The sequence below is a fragment of the Carlito syrichta genome, unplaced genomic scaffold (assembly GCF_000164805.1).
Source record: "Carlito syrichta isolate Samal-C Ts95f unplaced genomic scaffold, Tarsius_syrichta-2.0.1 Scaffold305653, whole genome shotgun sequence".
Taxonomy (NCBI): Eukaryota; Metazoa; Chordata; class Mammalia; order Primates; family Tarsiidae; genus Carlito; species Carlito syrichta.
In genome coordinates this window covers 748,366-764,848 of record NW_007249749.1, presented here as the reverse complement: position 1 = coordinate 764,848, position 16,483 = coordinate 748,366, and the positions used below count along the sequence as shown (strand labels likewise).

Genomic DNA, 16,483 nt, shown 5'->3' with positions numbered 1-16,483 from the left:
AAAAAAAAAAAAAAAAAAAAAAAAAAAAAAAGAGTGAGAAGCAGCATCAGGTGAATGGGAAGGTGTGTGTTAAATGATCATCTTGATTAGTTTTAAGGTCCATTTGAAAGCAGTTCAGATGGGTTCTGGCAAACACTAAACTTAAATTTAAAGATAAGAGGTTCTGGTGAAATGTTCTTTGGGAGATTACCAGAAATTCCATTCTAGCAGGTTTGGATTTTGAAGATAAAAATACCACTGGCTCTGTGAATAGTGGGATACTTAAAGCAGACATGTATAAATTAAGCTAACCTTATGTATATCTTCTCCAAGTGTTATTCTGTTCAGATGACATCAATAACGTATAGCCAAGGAAAGGAATTGAGAAGTGAAAGAGATCTCCTGACTTCAGCACTGGGTACGTAACTCTTGACCAATTATAAAAGAACTGACTAGATTCTACTCCTCAGAGTTAAATTTGATCAAAAAGATACATCAACAAGAACTGCAGCTGGACACTATGACTTGGGGAACATTTTTCAATTTGAATATATTAGCTGTGTCTACATAGGAAGAGAAAATGGAATTCCGAAGCGATGACTTGGTAATTCAGGCTATAAGTTTATATTTACAATGAAAACATAAAGTAATTGTGACAAAATAGGTGGTTAGATCGAATCACCTAATGTAATTGCTTCAATTCCCTCACCCCGCCTTTTTCCATAGATGTGTAGTCACAGCCTTTGGGGATGATAAGGATATTGTGGATGCCTGAATGCTGTCCCAACGGGACACACTCCTAGTGATAGTCCAAAAGCTATTCTAGTTTCAAAATCCTTCACTGCTAGTCATATGCTCTTCGCACTCCAACGCTAGGTGATATGACCAGCATATGGCTACTCCAGGCAAGCCGGTTGCTGCATTTTTCAGGTTCTAACTATATCTCTCTGGACTTGGGCAGTCAAGTCATCTGGATGATAAAAACAAAGTACAGCATTCTTTAGAGGCCATTCCTCTCTCACATAGAATTCACTGCAGGAGAGGTAACAATTTAGGGTACATTTAAATGTGACTAACTGCATCAGATTTAACAAATCAGATGCGCTTATCACCAAGGAGGTACTAGAATAGGCACATAATGACCTCTCACACGCCACCTGAAATTGTAAAGAGGTGGTGCAAAAGAGACAGTTTGGGTGTTTTGAAAGAATTACTTCCTTTCTAGCACCAGTGATCCTCCCCTGGTTTCTCAGCTTTTCTTCTAAATAGCAATGCTGACGCTTTATTAGTTAATCAATAAGACATGATACAGAGTATGGTTATCATAAAATAATCATGCCCTGGAGCTTTTTGAGGCATGAGCCACTTGCCTCTAATCAGATTGGGTTGAGATTACCTTTGGATAACCACACTCCTGGGAACTGTCGCATTTCTATTATGAGTGCATTTTATAATAGGGAAAAATGTACATTTCTGCGAGGGGAAAATGAAGTTGGCACCGTATACCTAGCAATCATTTCAGTTGAGCTCAGAAACATTCCTCTTTCTGAACAAAGTCAAACTTATGCTTTGCTATTCAAGCAATGTCAGAGAAAAGCGGCCCCTCACACGTAGTGTGGGAGATGCAAGACAATGGAAACTGTATTTTACTTTGGCGTCGCAAGCTTCAAATTCTATGCAAACATTCAGAAAGGGCATTTGAAATTTGGCATGTGTGTTTATAAATGGCACATTTTGAATCTGGAGTGGGTTTAGGTGTCTAGGTTACAATAACAGATGATCTCCCATGTAAAAATGGAACAAAGCCTTTCTTTAACTTCCTACAGAGAAAGATGTTCATTTCTGCTTCAATTATAATCCTAGGCACATTGGAGATTCTGTTAAGAGCAATTTCTGCCTATTCCTCCTTATCCTGACCAGCCAAAAAATTTAATCAAATTACATATATTGAAAAGTTAAAGACAGAAAAGCCCAGTGAGCCATGAAATACACTTTACAACAGTGAGCATAGCACTTACCCTATTGGTTTAGAATGATGGAAAAATCCATTTAAAATGTTAGATGAACACACTGCAGGCTGCTGAGATGATTATAAACTCTTCGAGCTGTAGGTTTTAATCCTATTTTTTTTACACTTAGTATTTATATCTGGGAAGTTTTAACATGAGATAAATGATAAAGAAAAAAGATGGCAAAAATACTTATGTTAATTGCTCTGTGATGGAATTAAATTTTTGTAACTATTAATGAAAGCAAGAGACAAGAAAGCCAGACAATATTATTGCCATATTGGTGGAATCAGATGCCTGATAGTCTTTGTGTTGGTCCTGTTAGCTATATATCTCTCATAATAAGACAAAATTACTTCAGGTTGATCTTTCGAATGAAAGGAGGGAAGACAGGACAGAGTAAAGAGAAACAGACTCGTTTGCAGCTTTGTTGCATGAGAATTAAATTAAGCATTTGTATACCTAACCTTGAATTGTACCCCACATCTTAAAACAAAAATTAAAAGAGAAAAAAAAAAGAATTAAATTAAGATTCTATATGGCAACATTGCATTTGATTAATGATATCCCTTTTCTATGCTGGTTATTTCAAGAGCCTCGGAATGTCTGTCTTGGGTCCAACAATTGCTTAATCCTTCCTACTATTTCATTTCCTCAGAATTCTACTTGATCTCTACAAAACAGCGAGGGCAGCTGGGCTCCTGGCTTGAAAGAAATGAGGCCTGGCCAGAAAGAAACCAAGCAAAGATTTGTACTAATCATTAAAAATTCAACTCACAGAAGGAGATAGAGGAGTGCATTTTTATTTTATTTTTTATTTTTGAGCTGGGGTCTCACTCCATTGCCCAGGCTGGAGTGCAGTGGCAAGCTCACTGCCACCCCAGTGTCCACCTGCTGGGCTCAGGTGATCCTTCCATCTCAGTCTCCAAGTAGCCGAAATTACAGACACGTGCTACCAGTCCGGCTAATTTTTTGATTAATGGTAGAGACAAGGTCTTGCCAAGTTGCCAGGGCTGGTCTCGAACCGGCGGGCTCAGGCAATTCATTCGCCTCGGCCTCCCAAAGTGCTGGGATTACAGGTTTGAGTCACTGTGCCCGGCCGAAGAGTCCATTTTTAATTCAGAGAGCAGAAAGACTCCCTACCTCAGATTTTCCCAAGTTGGTAGAGTATGTATGTTTTCTACCTGTAGTGTCATTTTTGCCTTGTCCAGAAGATCCCAGAGACAGCCCAAATACAAACTGTGGTGCCACCTTACGACTCCTAGAATGAAAGTCGGCCAAGAGCTGTGTAGGTGGAGCTAGAACCAGAAGGGCCTGGGAAAGCTCATTCTCTCTAGAGGCAGTGTGAGGCTCCCGGCCTTGCCAGTCCTGGACCGGGATGGAACTTCTCAGAAGTCTTCTTTCACTATTTTAACATTTCTTGCCCTGTTAAGTCTCTACTAACTACCTCTACTCCCCCAAACAGCTTCTTCTAAGGTCACTGCACAGTTAAATGAGTTGTCTTCACTGACATTTCTTGATTGCTGCTACATTTGACAAGAGCAGTATTCATCATACTGCTCTTGAAATTCCTTCCTACTTATGTGACAGTTCACTATTAATTTCTCTTCTGCATTCTGCTCACTGCTCTCTACTTTGCTAGGTCCTCTTTATTCCCTAAATATTGCACATCTTCCCAAGACCAAGAGTGTCCCTGGCCCTTTGTTTTCCTCTCTGGGTAGTGAACCCTCTCTCATAGCATCAGCTTTGTCAAGTCCACAAATCCGACTTTGACTTTTCATCTATTTTTTTTTTTTTAGTTGGAGTCTCACTCTGTTACACAGGCTGGAGAGCAGTAGCATACTCACGGCCACCGCAGTCTCAACCGGTTGGGCTCAGGCAATCCTTCCACCTCAGCCTTCCAAGTAGCCAGAACTACAGGTGTGCACTACCATGCCCAGCTAATTTTTGATTTATTGTAGAGACGAGGTCTTGCCAAGTTTCCCTGGTTGGTCTTGAACCCATGGGCTTGAGCAATCCACTCGCCTTGGCCTCCCAAAGTGCTGGGATTACAGGCTGAACCACCGAGCCCAGCTGATTTTTCATCTATTACTAGCTTATTGTCTTCCACTCAACACTCAAACCTGACAAAAAATTGAGCTGATTTGCTGTGTGCAGAGTTTTAAGAGGGCTCTCTGTGAGCCCTGCCCTCTGGTATTCATACATTTGTATAATCCTTTCCCCTTGAGAAATGGTAGAACTTGTGACTTCCTTCTCATTAATAGAATACGGCAAAGCTGAAGGGATTTGGCAGATGTAATTAAGGTACATAATCAGTTGACTCTGAGCTTATCAAAAGGGAGACTATCCTAGGTGGTCTATCCTAGGTGGGTCTGACCTAATCAGATGAGACCTTTAAAATTGGGTATATGCCTTCCCTGAAAGAGGAGATTCAAAGAAGCAAATGGTCATATTGTGAACTGCTTATGGAGAGGAAATCCCCTAGGAGTCGAGGGCCTTGGTCCTATAATTGAAAGGATCTGAATTCTGCAAACAATCTGAAGAAATTTAGAAAAGGATCTCAAGTTCCAAATAAGAACATCAGTCATAGCTGACACCTTAACTGCAGCCTGTGGGAGCCCAAGTCTAAGCTTTACCTAGACTCTTGACCCACAGAAATTGTGTATGGTGCTAATTCAACAGGTTGTGGCAATTTGTTTACAGCAATAGAAATCTTACCCTTCCAACTGATTTCCATTGTTCATTTGGGCTCAGAGCGCTGAAGTTACCTATGACTCTCCCTTTCATCTCATACCAAGATAGGTCACTTATTATCAGCCAATATTTACTGAATCCAACTACATCCCTCTATTTTATTAAAACCCTTCATTTATTCAGCAAATATTTGACAGACTCGCTGTCCAACTCTGGGTGCAGCGATGAATGAGACGGGTATGGTTCCTGACCTTATGCAAAGTAAAGTTTAGCGGATAAAATGAACACTGACCATACTATTTCAAGATGCCCCGGGAAAGTTCTGCGGGAGGCTCTAACCTAATCTGGTTGGGAGAGAAGACAGGAAGGCCTTACTGCCTCAAGCCTGACACATTGTACCAGATTGCTCATTCTTCCAGGCAGTTAACACAGAATTGCTAGACTCGTTCCTCTCAAAGTATTTTCCAACTCAAGTAATTGTCCTCCACTTGAAGACTTTTAATGGCTCCCTATTACCTGACAGATATGACAAGCAAAATATTAACAGTGTTGTAGCAAATGTCATCATGCTTCATCTAACGAGGCTCAGAGAGTCTTTGAGACCTCAATAAAGCCACAGAAGTGATAGAAACAGGATTGAATTTCCTGTGACCCAGCTCTAAATTGAATCCTCTTTTCACACTATTGCTACCTCTTTGATATTTCTTCTAGGCCGGGCTCGGTGACTCAGCCTGTAATCCCAGCACTTTGGGAGGCCAAGGCGAGTGGATTACCTGAGTCTGCTGGTTTGAGACCAGCTGGGCAACTTGACGAGGTCTCGTCTCTACAATAAATAAAAAAATGAGTCGGGTGTGATATCTCATGCCTGTAATTCTGGCTACTTGAAAGGCTGAGGTAGAATGATCGCTGGAGCCCAGCAGGTTATTGTGAGTGTGCCACTGTACCCCAGCCTAGATGACGGAGTGAGACTCCAACTCAAAAAAAAGAAAAAGAAAATTGTTCTAATCATGAGTACGGTGCTTACAAATGTTATAGGTAAATTAGGTAAAACCTCCAAAGGAAAAGCACTTAATCCATTTTTGGCCCTTATATCAGGAACATTTTGATTCGTCTACAAACTTAAAGCTAATCTAAGATCAATATTTGGTTAATACATCTGGCCTCACAGGCCTGTGACTATAAAATAAGGGTCACATATACACTTATGGCCAAATACAATAACTCTGAAACTCCCACTTGCCAAAGAGGAATAGAGCAGCTATGGCAACCTCTTGGTGCTCCACCCAGTCCCCTTTTATAGATCATGCACTCACACGACTAGGGTCAGGATTTTAACAAGGCACAACCTCCCTTTTCTCCAAAGAATTGCCCTTAGGAGCTTCTTCCTTTGGAAAGCTATTCCAAGCCCACACTTGGGAGCAAACATCACCCAATGACTGACTGACACACAGAGTATTAAAAACAATTCTGTGATGCAATCCACCCCCCAGAACTCTTTTTTTTTTGAGTTGGAGTCTCACTCCGTCGGCCACCGCAGCCTCGACCTGCTGGGCTCCGGCGATCCTTCCGCCTCAGCCTTCCGAGTAGCCGGAATTACAGGCATGCGCTACCACGCCCGGCTGATTTTGTGATTTATTGTAGAGATGAGGTCTCGCTGCCCAGGCGGGTCTCGAACCCGCGGGCTCAGGCAATCCACTCACCTCAGCTTCCCAAAGGCGCGGGATTACAGGCTGAGCCACCCAGCCCGGCTCCCCAGAACTCTTATGTGGGGTTCGATGGAAGCCAACCTCCAGATGAGACCTCAGTCTTGAGTACTTTTCTTCTCCTTCCCTGTCCTGCTTCCTTCATGCCCTTCTTCTGAGAATGGTCCTCAAATCAATTGCTTGAGCAAGAATTCCCATTTTAAGCTCTGCTTTTAAGGAACCTATCTCCAAACCATAAAGGAATTCTGTGTATCCCTCCTTTGTTTCTGTGAGCCACCAAGATGTGCCTGCTAGCCAGTCTGTCATGGCAGCCTCGTGTGGCCAGTCTGTCATGGCACCCTTTTCTCTCTCATTCAGATGTCCTCACCACTGCCCGGGAATCTGACTGACTGAACGCCACTGTGGCTTCTGCCAAAAGCTCGTACTCTGAGAACAGTAATGTCCATGCCAAGAATGCTGGGTTTTTTTTTTGGAGGTTCCTCAAACTGCCAGTCCTCAAGATGCCACAGTTGGCCTGACTTCCATGAAGAGTTGGAAGTACGGGCTCCTCCTTCACTTTCTGGATGCTCAGGCATGTAGGCCCAGGGTAGGTTTGTCTGCTGTGCCCAGAATTCTGGGAATTCCACTTTCTGGCCTTTATTTCTCTAGTCCTGAGGGATGGAGCCCATTTCAAGAGGCAGGTGGCAAAGCTGATATCATTCTTTAAAATCTTCTTACAGCCTTTGCCCTCAACCAAACACATTCCTCCTGTTCCAGCTAAAACTCAAAAGCCCTGTGGTGTGCATGAGTGCATGGAAAGGAAGCATTGTCTACACTAGCATCTTCTGGCATTCGGTTCAGCCAGCCAATTTTTTTTTTTAATTTGGTTTTTATTTTAAGACTGTATCACGGAAACCTCCTTCCTGAAACTATTTTGGATAGAGAACTTCTGTAAAGAAGAACAGATACAACCTGTTTTTAAGAATCTCTCATTTCATGAAAGTTATTAAAATGTGCTTAGATACACTTAGAAGAAACTTTCAAAATGTAGTTCTTCTAAATCTTACAAAGTTTATTTGGTTTTAAATAAGAAACTTTAGAATGAAATCCAAAAATTGTTTCCATTTCTCTTTCATAGAGATTGAAAGTCTATGGTAGTATTTTCTCTCTTTTTTTTTTTGAGTTGGAGTCTCACTGTCACCCAGACTGGAGTGGAGTGGCCGCTCCCGGCCACCGCAGCCTCGACCTGCTGGGCTCCAGCGATCCTTCCGCCTCAGCCTTCCAAGTAGCTGGAACTACAGGCATGCGCTACCACGCCCAGTTAATTTTTGATTTATTGTAGAGATGAGGTCTTGCCAAGTTGCCTGGGCAGGTCTTGAACCTGCGGGCTCAGGCAATCCACTTGCCTCGGCCTCCCAAAGTGCTGGGATTACAGACTGAGCCACCGAGCCCAGTCGGTATTTTTTCTTATATGTTGTAACCATTTTCAAGTATGCAACAAAGTTGAAAGAATTTTATAATCAACATCTTTATACTCATTATCTAGATTCTACCATAACATTTTACTATATTAGCTTTATTATATACCTATACATTAAAACATCCATCCATTGTCTAACTTTTTAAAAAGACATTTCATGCTTTGATTTTGAATAAGAAAATATCCCATATTTGGAAGGCTAAGTGAAAATAACTTCTACTGGATATTATCTCTTCAACAATAAAAAATATTGGAGGCATAATCTGCTATTGTCTTAAGAAGCTATACTTGACAGAGTAGCCTGGCAAGAAGATCCTAAATTATCTTTTTTTTTTTTTTTTTTTTAAGTGAGAAAGCAGGATTTATTTAGAGGGCAGAAAAGCTCCCACAGTGGGAGTGGACCCAAGGGGGTTGCCCAAATTAACTTTAAAAACACTAGTTCTGGGTGAATATTGTTTTAAAGCAATGGGTAAAGCAGTAATGAATTAAATCACATGGAAAGTTGAGCAGAATGCTAAGTATAGGTTTAAGTACTAATTCTTTAAAACCCTGATCTGTTCAATCATCAATGTGGGAAACTATTTTTACTTAATCAGTAGGTAAATGTACCTATTCATTAACACTTGTGTCTGAAGTCAGAAACTGAACTTCAGTTTAGAATTTTTTTTTTTTTAAAGAGACAGGGTCTGGCTCTAACACCCAGGCTGGAGTGCAGTGGTGTGATCATAGCTCACTGCAGCCTTGAACCCCTGGGCTCAAGCAATCCTCCCGCCTTGGCCTGCCAAGTAGCTGGGACTACAGGCACACACCACCATGCCCAGACAGTTTTAAAAAAAAATTTTTTTGTAGAGATGACGTCTTGCTATGTTGCCCAGGCTCATCTCAAACTCCTGACTTCAATCTTCCCGCCTCATACTTCCAAAGTGCTGGGATGACAGGTGTGAGACACTGTGCCCAGCCAGTTACAATATTAATACACTAAATAGAACCATCTAAACCTCTCTAACATTTATACTCATGTGATCTAACCACTTGATACATTAGGAGCAATATACTCCATTTTGTGATGTGGATTTTCATAGAGCTGTAAGCAAAGAGACACAGAAGTTTGGGCTAGCGGAAAGCAGATATATATTTTGTTTCACTCTCATAAAAGTAAAATTTGATCATGTTGGCATATATAGAGTAGTTCTATCATTTCAAATAGAATAACCAGACAGTTGACTCAAAGAAAGATTTGGCTGATTTATTTTTTGCTCCTCAAGAATTTTATAGGAGAATGGCAATGGTGATGAAAACCAAGTCCCTACATAAAAATAGACAAAACAAGTAGACGGCCAAACCCAAAAAGCCATAGGCTGCATTTACAACCAAACTTGGTTTACAGAGATGCCTCAAAATATGAATGGAAGGGGACAACCCATCAATAGACACAAGATTTGCCTAATATCAGCATCTGTGCAGGAGGAAGCAAAGAGAAGCTATAGGGCATCTGCCGTCTATGAAAGAAGGGGATCTCAAAATTGCCTACAAAAATTTATAGAACGCCTAGGGGGCTATTTAGAAGCCAGTAGCTGAAACAGGCAAGATTTTATCTACCCCAGCAGTAGGTGATTGCAAGGCACACGGTAAAATCTGAAGAGGTTAGATTTTGTGAACTTTTAAAAATGATCAGCCAGAGGTCCCTCCCAAGCCAGGGTCCCCCACTATAGCAAAATGACTGACAGTGAATCAAACTTGAAAAATACATAGACAATAGGGGTCATGTCTAAAGGACTCTAGGAGAAACATAAAGGAAAGAAATGGTCCAGATAAAAGTGAGAGAGGGAGGAAGCAAAACCAAGAGATTTAAGAACACACACCATCAGGTTATGTTAACACTATATAAAAGCAAAAGGGAGCTCTGTGAACTTAGGAAAGCTATAGGAATCAAGCTTCCTTCTAAAAGTTAAGAAAAACTAATCTCACATAAAAATAAGCAATATAGAAGTACTGAAGTCAAATCTCATGCTAACTTATTATTTTTTTAAATTTTTATTTTTTGAATTGGAGTCTCACTCTGTCGCCCAGGCCAGAGTGCAGTGGTACACTCACGGTCAACCCAGCGTTGACCAGCTGGGCTCCGGCAATACTTCTGCATGAGCCTTCTAAGTAGCCGAAACCACAGGTGCGCACTACCACACCGGGCTAACTTTTGCTTTATTGTAGAGAAGAGGTCTCGCCAGGTTACCCAGACTATAAATTATTATTTTTAAAAACAAAATTAAGAGCATAATAACATCCCTAGAGTTAATGAAAGGATGTCAGAAAGACATGCCCATAAAACAGATAAACCTAAAGATATAACACCATAAATCAAACATTTTAAAAAGGAAGAGACAGAACTCAAGAAAGAATGAGAAATTAAAGGAAATAATCATTTTAGAAATGAAAGCAAAACTAGGAGGAACATATGGATAACAGAAGTTCTTGAAGAAGAAAAGGCAGCAGAACAAACATTAAAAACTATAATTAAAAAAATTCTAAAGTAAATAGATATTTGAAACTACATTTTAAACTTCATGGTCTTCAAGTAAAAAGAAAAAAATTACAATCAAAATTCTGACAGCAATGCTTCATGGGAGGAGAAAATGGAGCATATACTTAAGACACTCAAGAAAAGAAAATATAAGCCAAATATTTGCATCTAGAAAGACATATCTTCAAGTACAAAGGGCACAGATAAACTATTATCAATATGGAAGGAGTTAAGGAATGTTGTTCCCATGAGTGCTTCTTCAGGAATCTACTGAAGAATAAACTTCAGACAATAACTTAGAGATATTTGCATAAGAGCTGCTGGTGAGCAGTAAATACATAATTACCTGTAGAACTAAGACTAAGTAAAGGTTAAAGGTATGTAATAGTTGTGCTCTTTGACAATGTAGATATAGTACAAGCATTAAAAAATGAAGTAGAAATAGGAAGAGCACATGCGGGGAAAAAAAATTTGAACTGCTTTCAGCAATGTTAATTGTTAGTGGTAATGTTAGTGATATTAATATTGTTATTCTGAGACTGTTGCATGTATAGTTGGAATAAAACAAATGAATTATTATGAGATATTCTAATTCTATCATCCCCTGTGTCCCTGGGAACTAAGACTCATGGTGTAGAAAAAAGGAGATAGGGATATATAATATGGAAGAGGTTAAATACAACCCCTTTAGTCATGAATTTGTATTAAACATTGCAATATGGAACTAAGGAATATTTTATATTTAAATAAGCATATATTTTTCCTAGTACCCCTAAACAAGCTTAGAAACAATGACCAATCCCACAGATTGTAGTCTTGAAATATTATTTACCACTGAAGAGAACCAGAGCTTCTTGAGGAAATGGCTGACTTCAGGTCTGGGGAAAGAAATATTTAAGATAAACTTTAAATATTTAAGTAATAGCAGAAAGTAAGGAAATTAACAAAGATTACTAAGGTCATATCTAAAGGACTCTAGAAGCAACTGAAAAAGTCTCCCACTAGCCAATAATGGGACATTTTGAACTTCAACAAGGATAAGAATTGCAATAGATTGAAGCCTATCAAATGTGTATACATTCATCTGTTTATAATATTTTTTAAAAATTGTCTTCTTCAGAGGAAGTTAAGGAATCAATTCATTAGCCTGAAAACTGATAAATTAAGGAAAAATCAAGCATGTATCTTGCCTTTCTTATGTTAGTTGTACTACTGAGTTACCAAATAATAGATAGAAATATATGTATTTTTAAATTCTTTCAGCTAATAAATAAAAATTAAATGACTAGTAGAATATCACCATTTTGCAATCTCATGAATTAATACATCTAGACAATGATGACATTACAAAGGACAGATAATCTTACTAAAGGGATCTAACCTGAGTTTGATCAAGTGTCTAGACCCATTTTTCAGAAAATGCAGAAGACAGAAGAACATGTGGAACTGTACCACAAATAAAATCTAGACCATTGGAATCGCTACAAAATTGCCCAGGTTCTTCTGCAGATAAATTGTGGGGACATTAACAGACATATATAAATAATTGGGCAAGATTAAACCATAGAGTCTAAGGATGTACATCCAGGTGATAATATCATAAAGAAACACAAGGAAGGGACAACTATATAAGTCAGGGAGTGGTTAAGTTTGGAGGAGGTGTGGGGTATGATAGGGTTGGAGAAGCATATGGTGGGGCTTCTGTGTCTATTTCTTGACCTGGGTGATGATTATAGGGATATTTGCCTTATAATAATTCCCCAAACTATAAGACAAGTTGTGATGAGAAGAGATGAGAGGAGACAAGTGGAGGTGAGGTGGGGTGAGGTGAGAATGAGTTTGAGTTCGAGACAAGTTTGAGATGAAAATAAGGTGAGGATGAGGGTGACAAGAAGTGACATAAAAAAGAAATAAGATGAAATGAGTAGTTGATTGACAATATTGATATGCTACTTTAGTAAGTGAAGAAGTGGGCTTGAGCATGCAGATGACCATGAGGATGATGACAACCATGATGACAAAAATGACTAGCATATTTTGAGCATTTACTATGTGTCAGGCACTGTGCTCAACGCTTTTTATCTCATTTAATCCCCACAACAGCTCTATGAGATAAGCGTTATTACACTCATTTGACAGATTAAAAAACATAGTCTTGTTAATTTGCTCAAAGACACATAGATGGTAAGTAGTGAAATTCAGATTTTCCTCAGTACTGATTATATTTTTAAATAGTAAAATATTGGACACATTTTAAAATTTTAATTTCAGTCATCCTTTTGCATCTCTTCTAAATAGGAATAATCCTTATAGGATAAAATCCTGTTTTGTATGTTATTTTAAAATTTTCACTTTTTCATTCACTTAACAACTATTTATAGAGGACTGACTATGTGTCAGCTTTGTCCTCACTGGAGTTTACATTTTAGTTGATCAGAAACAGAAAAGAAGAAAAATGTCAGATGAGATAAGTGCTTTGCGGTCAAGTATTATAGGTGACATAATAGAAAGACTGGGTGACTATTTTAGTTTGTGTGTTTAGCTGAGATCTTAATTATAAGGTGTCAGTCACACAAAAATATGGAGAACCTCTCGGGCAGCTGTTAGCCATAAATTTAGCAAGCTTGAAAAACCAAAAGTGGCCAGTAGGCAGGCGCATAAAAGTCAAAGTGCGTCACACAGTGCTTGGTCAGGTGGGTACAGAGTTTAGAAGTTAGTGTAAAGGAGAGATTTAGTAGGTGGGTGCCAATCCCTTATTTAGTAACTCTGGATGCTTTGTGGGAAGAACGGAGTGCTGATGAGGGTTGATGGCTTGGACTAGCCGGTGGTATAGAGATGGAGAGAAGGGGAGGACACAGCTTGTAGGATGTCATCATGGGGCTTGCTGATACGGGGATGGGGGAAATACAGGAATCCAGGCTAACTACTAAATTTGGGTCTGAACACTCGATGGATGATGATCCAGCCTGAAGACTGGGGGTAGAGAAGGTTTTGGATGCTGGTGGTGTCAGTGATGCTGGAGAAACAATAAATCTGTTTTTACCATGCTTGGTTTGAGATGCATCTTCATCTGCACTTCTGTCAAGCAGACCATTAGAAACACAAGTCTGGAGTTTGAGGGAGAGATCAGGACTAGATTTGGGAGTCAAATAGATGCTATTTACACTTATGGGACTCAGTGAGGTCACCTATGAGAGTGACTAGATTTTAAAAAGAGCAGCAGTTTCAGGATAGAGCCATGGGGAATGTCAGCACTATGATGTGAGCAGAGAAGTCAGCAAAAATGGTTGCTAGGTGCCTGTCAAGTGTGTTGTCAGAAAGCTGGTGACCCGTTTAAGTCATCTCAGCCCCAGCCAGTGCTGCAATAGCATCTCATGAAGGGTTCAAAAGCTTCATGCAGGTAGAAGAAACCAGGTATCTCCCCCTTCCTGCCCTGGAGCTGCTCAGACCCATGGAGTGTGAGTCTTCAGGAACAAACTGGCACTTATGCATGAGTTGGGACAGGAAATATAACACTTGTGGGACCACCCCTGAGCTGGGGAGGATGAGAACCAGTAGTACATGATTCCACTTTTAACCTCAAGAGCAGATAGTTCTAAGGAATATTTTCTAGGACTCTTCAGGGTCTCCTGAATCAAGCACCAATCGCACCAGTCACCTGTACCTGTGGTCAACTCCACAATACAACCCTGCATTGGCTTTTCTTCTTCTCTGTAACCTCTCACTTTAGCTCCCTGGAATCTGTCCCCAAACAAACCATGTGACCACAAATCCTTGCCTAGGCTCTGCTTTTGGGGGAACTAGTATTTTAAGAAGGAGAGAGGGTTCAAATGTGTTGAATGCTGCCAAAAGACCAAGGGTCTACAGGATGTGGCTAGGTGGGATTTTGGGCAACTCTGACAAGAGCAATTTCAGTGAGTGGATGGGGCAGAAACTCAATCTAAGGAGACTGAAAATAGGAGACAAAGAAATGGAGAGAGCAAACTGTAGAAACACTTTCAAGGTCCTGATCCTGTAGACCCTTAACCTCTCAGCTACTCTCTTTGTTGAACTATATCCCATTTACTGGTAACTGAGGAGAAGAGGTATGGGGTCAATAGTTAGAGTGGTGTGTAGGGTCAAGAAAAGGATTTCTAAAGCCAGGAGAGAGTAGACCATGGAATGATGAACATGTCCAGCAGAGAGGAAGAAGCTCAGGCAAGAAGAGGAGGGAAAATTGAGAATGAGAGGGGGTGGGTCCTTGAGCCCAAGTGTAGGGACTGGTCTTTGGCCAGAACAGGGACGCTTCAATCATAGAAGTGTAGGAAAAACAGAGTACAGGCAGGTATGGATGTGGATAGATGCGGTGGTTTAGATGGTAGTAAAATAATGGAATTCATCTCTGGTGGCTTCTATTTTCCCAAGAGCTGAGGGAGGGTGGTTGGGGTAATAGCAAGTTTGAGAAAGGATGAGTGAAACAATTTGAGAAACTAAGAATACAAACATTGTCTTAGTCTGTTTCCCCTGCTATAATGAAATACCTGCGACTGGGTCATTTATAAAGAAAAGACATTTGTTTGACTCACGGTTCCGCAGGCTGTACAAGAAGCATACAGCCAGCATCTGCTTCTGGTGAGGGCTTCAGGGAGCATCCACTCATGGCAGAAGGTGAAGGGAAGTAGACCTCATAAGGCGAGAGAGGAGGAAAGAGACATCGAAGGGAAGTGGCAGGCTCTTTTTAACAAGCAGTTCTTAGAGAAACGAATAGAGTAAGAATTCACTACCTTGAGAATAGCACCAAGCCGTTTACAAGTGATCCACCCCTATGATCCAAACACCTCCCACCAGGCCCCAGCTGCAACACTGGAAATCACATTTCATGTGATTTGGAGAGGACAAATATCCAAACTATACCAAACATATTACACAAGTGATAGCTGTATCTATTTTGCTAGAATGACTGCTAACTGATTTCTACCCCATTTGGGGGGAAGATGGCTTTTACATCTAGATACTGCTTATGTCTAAAAATCTGTTGTTACCGACATGATGGAAAGATCACAATGAGGAAGAGGAAGACAGAGAGAACACGGTCCGGAGGGAGCATTTAATTTGGGTCATATAATTGGCTCAGTGTTGTCAATATACATAAAAAAAAACCTCCTACTACAAATGCACAGATGATTTTTCAGAAAAAGTATGCATTAGAATATATATATATTTCCAAAACAATGCATTAAACAGGATTATACTCTTTCCCCTATCAGCAGCTCAGAAAAATAAAAGTTGTATGAGTTTATTACAGCGGTGGAGGTGATAATAACTACAGACTTCTCAAGCAGTAAGTCTAAGTAAAGAAGTTTTTAAGTACCACACTGAGCAGTGACATCATTGTTTCCCTAGTTACCCAATGTGGAGGCAGAAATGAATAAGCTAGATATAAATGCAATATCTAATGGGGTGGGAGTGTTATTACTTTTTATGGCCATGAGATCCGTAATTCCTGTAACTCAAAATGCGGTCACTCAAAACATGTCACCAAAAAATGTTATGAGGCCTGTCAAATCATTGCTTACAACATTAGCAAAATATGTTCTATATTCATTTACTTTGGTGGGAGCTGAACGTAGCTGGCTCATTGGCTATACTTCAAATTCTTAGTTAGAGACAGGCTTGGTGGCTTGGTCTGTAATTCCAGCACTTTGGGAGGCCGAGGCGAGTGGGTTGCCTGAGCCCGTGGGTTCGAGACCAGCCCTGGCAACTTGGTGAGACTGTGACTCTGCAATAAATCAAAATATGAGCCACGTGTGATAGAGTGCAACTGTAGTTCCGGCTACTCGGAAGGCTGAGGCGGAAGGATCGTCGGAGCCCAGCAGGTCGAGGCTGCGGTGGCTGGGAGCATGCTACTGCCCTCCAGTCTGGGTGACAGAGTGAGACTCCAACTCAAAAAAAAAAAAAAATTCTTAATTAGGGTTTCACGTATATGTCAATACAAAAAATATACACATACTTTGTATTTTATAAAGAGCTAGTAGATCATGAGAATCTAGTAAACATCACAAGGTTTTATTTTATTTTATTTTATATATATATATTTTTTTGAGTTGGAGTCTTACTCTGTCGCCCAGACTGGAGTGCAGTG

The 16,483-nt window shown here is 40.2% G+C and overlaps 1 pseudogene; it reads left to right on the top strand.

Moving 5' to 3' along the window:
* The window catches only part of LOC103264421, a 114,213-nt pseudogene that overhangs the window by 94,048 nt on the left and 3,682 nt on the right, over window positions 1–16,483 (top strand).